Source organism: Equus asinus, chromosome 11 (assembly GCF_041296235.1).
Source record: "Equus asinus isolate D_3611 breed Donkey chromosome 11, EquAss-T2T_v2, whole genome shotgun sequence".
In the NCBI taxonomy this organism is placed as follows: domain Eukaryota; kingdom Metazoa; phylum Chordata; class Mammalia; order Perissodactyla; family Equidae; genus Equus; species Equus asinus.
Window position 1 is genome coordinate 30,311,208 of NC_091800.1, and position 6,041 is coordinate 30,317,248.

Here is a 6,041-nt window from a genome sequence, read left to right on the forward strand (position 1 = left end):
AGTCAAAATAAATAACATTGTAATGTGACATTTTGAAAAATAAAAATGAGTGCAAAAATCCATGATGAACAAAATATCAAAATTTCCCATAAATATAGGACCAGTATTTTTCCTTTTATTTTCCTTTTTCCTTTCAGATTTTTCCTTTTGCCTCATTCTCCAACATGGCCCAGCACTGTTACTGATTCTGACTTCATTGGAAATTTTGTTCATCATAGATTTTTGCATTAATTTTGACTTAAAAATATTGTATTAATGTGTTGTTTATCTTGATTGCTGAGTTTTTTGGCATCCCCATAAATGTTGTGCTTGAGGCTAGTGCCTCACTTGCCTCACCCTGGTCCTGGCTCTGATCACCATAGCAATGAGCAAAGGCCTTTGCACATTGACATGCACTCAATTAATATTTCATGAGTGAATGAATGCCAGCAGAGTTATTTCAGGTGCTTTTTTTCTTTTCTTTTTTTCTAAAAGCAAAATGATACCTAGCCCACAATCCAGCATCTACGATGACGTTTAGACAGGCAACACAGGGAAGCTGTAGCCTGTAGTAACAGGCTCTCAAGTGGCCGCTTATAGTACCAGGCCGCATTGCTCCTGCCGATTAAAATAATTGATCCTGGGCCTCTTTCGCTATCACAGAGCACCCCCTCCAGCCTTGCCTCACTTCATAAAAAAACTAAATAGCCACAGAGGCACAGAATCATCTTTCACATTCTTCTAGTGAATTGTAGGCCACTAACAACAAAAGTAACCTTTTCAGAGTCCAGAATCCTGGGAGCAGGGATTCTGTCGATGGGTTTCCGAAGGCAGCCTCAGAGCTCCCTTTAGTGCAAAAGGCTGGAAGACCAAATGTGATAGGGTCCGCCCCTCCGACTGTGCTACCCAGCTTGCCAGGAAGTAAAATTTTGTTTCATTGCAATAGCCCAGACACATAGGGGAGGTTCCCATTTCTCAGGGGAAAAAGAAATGGATCATGTAGGTATCGAGTCTGAGTCTCACCCATGCCCTGAAGACGACAGCTGATTCCCCAGTGTGTTCATCAACATTTGCCTTTAAAAGACCAAAATTACCATTCACAAAATCATCTCTACAAAGTTGAACCTGCAATAATAAAATTATATCTATGCCCTGGTAGATGGCCCATGAAAATAATGTTTTTGATTTAGTTATAGGAATTCTATTCAGCAAACAATGCTGTTAAAGTCTTTTCTCTGGGTTCTGTCCACATCATAGTCACTGTCCCTAAGGGGGAACAATGGATTTTATTCTGTAATACTTACTAGGATTTACACTTTTTCTCCTGTCATCGAATGATCATTAGTTAGCCTTTATCTATCCTCACTCTTTCTAACCTTAAGTAGTCCAACTGAAAAAAAAGTTAACTAAATTAACTTTAAAAAAACAAGAATAGGGGCCTGCCCGGTTGCGCAGCAGTTAAGTTCGCACGTTCCGCTTCTCGCCGGCCCGGGGTTCGCTGGTTCGGATCCCGGCTGTGGACATGGCACTGCTTGGCACACCATGCTGTGGTAGGCATTCCACATGTAAAGTAGAGGAAGATGGGCATGGATGTTAGCTCAGGGCCAGGCTTCCTCAGCAAAAAAAGAGGAGGACTGGCAGTAGTTAGCTCAGGGCTAATCTTCCTCAAAAAACAAAACAAAAAACCCCCCCAAAAAAACCAAGAATAATCTACTCCCTAAATCCAGCATCTAGAAGAAGGAAAATGATTCTCAGAGACTATCTCTTTGTCTCTCTGATGGTCTTCATATGGCTTATTTTTCCATTTTGTTTCTTTGCTGGTCCATTGTGAAGTGAGTGAAACTTGAGTTCCACTATACCTTTGGAAATTTGGGGATCTGAGACCGAGTAATGTGCTCAATTTAACGTATTATCTTACAGGAAGAATGTTCAGACACTTCCTGGAGTATTAATCGAGCCTCACTGTCTCGGCAGGTTTAGATTCCACATTTCATGAGGGCCTACCGTCACTAGCCACCGTGCTAGGCAGCTTTTCCCCGTTATTTCATTTAACCATTTGAAGAGTCTAAGGGAGAGAACAGGTATTGTCAGGCTCAGGTTGGAGAAACAGAAACCAAGACTCCGAGGGGTTGAAAGACCAGTAAGGGGCGAGGCTGAGGCTTGGCCCGGGTCTCTTGCTCGTCATACTGCATACAGCTGCCTGGTTATGGTCACAGAAGGGAAATTCTGCACAGCTTCTGCTCCAAGAGATGCAAAGAATCTGTTTATCCAACCCAATTTGTCACATGGTTAGTTTCCAAGGTGAAATGAAATCAATCCTAAGAGGTTTCAGACATTATTTCAACCTCTTTGAAGGCTTGAGCACCATCTGTCCAGCTCTCCAGACCCTGTATATACTTTCCCTGGAATCCCACATTTTATCAGGGAGACTTCTCCCCTTTCAAAAAGGTCACCTTAGCGTCCAAAGAGGCTTACAAGTAATAGGTTCTAGATCACTTTGGAAGTACTTGTAAGGTGATTGTGTATGAGAGAGAACAATTTGATCCTATGAAAAGGTAATTGCATCAAAGGTTATATGCCTGAATTTTGGGGATATATGTGGGCATATTTGTGTGTGTGCTGGGGGGGTGGGGGAAGAATGTGTGCAACAGAAATTGAATGATGCAGAAAAACACATCCTAATCACTCAGGTCTATATTCTTGATAAACAAGCAATCACGTGTTCATGGCCACAACTATAATGGGTAAAACAACTTATTAAAAACAGTACAAGGAAGTAAGCTAGGATCACACAGCACAGTAGTTAAGCATGTGGGCTCTTAAAGTCAGTTGCATGAGTTTATATCCGGGGTCTGCTACTTCCTCTTTGTGTGACATTTGATAGGTCACTTAAAAACAAATAAGTAAACCTGTGTGTTCAATATTCCCATCTATACAATGGACACAATAACAGTAAGTATGCATAAGGATGTTGTGAAGATTAAATGAGAAAGGGCGTAATAAAGTATGTGACACTTCATAAAAATGTGCTATTATCAAAAAGGGGATATATCTGTAGCATTTTGAGCTCCTTATAGTAGAATAATCTATTTCTCAGGTTCAAGAAATTGAGAAAGAGTTAATCATGACAGGAATTGTCACCAGGCATAGAGATAAGAGAAATGGTTTTATTAGTGAAAGTCAAGATGACCCCAATAACTCAGGAACACAAGGCGTACAAAGCATGGGGAAGAGGCCATCTAACCAATAAATAGAAATAATTGCAATATTGTTGGCAGCTAAGCCCTTGGAGCATCTACATGCCTTTAACAATTAGTAGGTGAATAACCCTGCTCAGTGACAGTGGATCTGTACAGGAGGCACCAGTAAAACTGGAAAAAAACCAGCAGATACCGCTGGTAGGAAATCTAATTAAAGTAGAAAGCCCTGTAATAACTTTCCCATTGTGCTCTTGACTTAAATTGGAGAGGCACAGCATTGTGTGAATTCTCCAGACCAGGAGGCTGGTGTGGAAACAGCCAGACACTGGGAACTCCTCAGATCCGTCTGCCAAGAGGACTTGCAGCCCTGTCAATTTTTACTAACCTCTGCAAATCCATAGCATTCTTTCCAGTCAGCACAATTCTGGGTCACAAAAAGGGTGGGAAGAGCCCCAGGTCCTTTAAATGAAGTTAAAGATTATACTTTCTGTAATAAAACAACTTTATATCGCCTCATGGCCACAATTACTTAGTCACTGATAATACAATGAATTCTTCAGAAATAATTCATGGAGGTGAGAAATCAAGCCCTACCCTTTTATGAACTGAGATGTTAGCAAGAGCTCCACCTCTTGAAAGGGGGAGAGAAAACCTATTGCACATCCTCAGCCCCAGATATTTTCTTGCAAATGTGGGAGACCCTAAATTTCTCGGAAGGGTGGTAAACAGTTCCACTGGGAGACAGAATAGTGGGTGCCTGCCCTGGAATGGCGGTGTCTGCTTTCCAATACGGTCTCAACGTCCCAGCCCTATGGCACTGGGCCAATTACTTCATTCCCTGTGCCTTTCAGTTTCTTCACTCACAAAATAGGAGTAATAATAGCGCCTACCTCAAAGGGTTGTTGTGCCTGGCACACTGAGGTACTAAATAATTGTCAGCATTTAGGCCCATTCTTCTGACCTGTTAACAATAGCCTCACCTCTTGCACAGTCTAGCAAAGAATTCTTTGAAAAAAATTACAATTACCACTAGAGTACATATTTCACATAGATAAAATATCAAACATTCCTTCGGATATATACCCAGAAGTAGGATTGCAGGACGATATGGCAACTCTACATCTAATGTTTTGAGGAACCTCCATACTGTTTCCTGTAGTGGCTGGCCTGTTTTGTATTCCCATCAACAGTGAACAACGGTCCCAATTTCTCCACATCCTTGCCAACACTTGTCTTTTGGGGTTTTTTTGATAATAGCTATCCCAACTGGTATGAGGGGATATATATCGTTGTGGTTTTGTTTTTTTGTATATCAATTATATCTCAATAAAGTTGTTTAAAAATATCTAACAATATACCTTATGCATTATAGGAATCTTACACTATATAGGTATATATAGGTAGCTACTGGCTCTTGGATTGCTATGTGAAGAGGTAACACGTCTTGCTTCTCCTCTGGACAATATTCTCCTTTGGTAACTCCACTGCTTTGACCTTTTCTGTTGAAGGGATCACAGATAGCTGCCTTTGGCAAGTATTCACAGGGTTCATTTGAAATGCATTCACCTGCTAGGTGCTAAGAATAGAGGAGGGCAGTTTGAAAAAAGAAGGGAACTGATGTCTAAAATGGAGCTTGGGGGTTGTGTACCCATGTCAATTATCTAAACTAATTTACTTGACCCATTGCTTCAGCCAGCGAAGGGCTAATGTCCTCCTTTCACCCTAATTATACTAGTCATTGCAGGGCCCCAAAGAAGCCAGGAATAACTCAACACCAGTCCCTCTAGCCAAACAATCAGCAAATAAAGATAACCTTAAAGAGTGTCAAGCCCAACTTTACAACTCCCTCATAGGCACCAACAGCACTATCGCAACAGCCTAAATTATCAGACAGGATGGGCCAGGGCTGCGTGTCAATTGACCTGCTGGGACCAATCATGACTCATCTGTTGACTGTAGAACAAAGGTAACTCGGGATACAAGAGTTGATGGCTGCCTCCCAGGAGACTGTCAGTACCTGGAAATGAAGGCATGGGGCTTCAACCAGGAAATGTTTCCGTTGGCGCAGATCCAGGCCAGACGAAGCATACTCGGTGAGAGGTCACTCCATGGGGACATGAGTGAGTGCATGCACATAATTTAAGGAGTCTTCACAGCTGGCTGGCTATTTCAAGTAACGCTATTGTCTTACTGAGCAGCTTAGAGGCTAGTGATCATCACATGTATGTGTTGTGTTAACTACAATCTAAATATAACCAGACTTTCCCATAATCAGACTTCCTTTCTTGGCAGAAGTAAGGTTAAGGGCAGCAATAATAAAAGAGTAATAATAGTAATATTGGTATCACTTAATAATGGCATATTATATTCTGAAGGCGCTATGTCATTCAGGTTGTATACATTACTTCTAATCCAGCGATCACGCCAGGGGTACACATATGAATCACCTGAGGAGCTTTTAAATACTGATGCCTGGGACCACCCTCCAAAAACTCTGATTTATTTGATCTGGATGGAGCCCAGGCACTGGCATTTTAAGGCTCCCCAGGCAATTCTAAGGGGTTGAGAACCATAGCTTTAATCATCACGACAACTTCCAACATAGGGATTTTTAGCTTCATTTTATAGATGAGGAAAATAGAGCCCAGAGAGAACAAGGAAACTGCCTCAGTGCAGGATTAGAGACTTCAACCTAAAGTCTGTCTGGCCACCAACCCTGCCTCCCAATTGCTTCACAGACTGTTTAGTGAATCCACAGATAAAGAGTAAGCAGGAAGAGCACACAGGGGAAGAGAAGAGAGCCCAGGGCAGCAGCACCCATGGCTACCGGGGAGTTCATGAGCAAGAGGCTCCACCCCATCC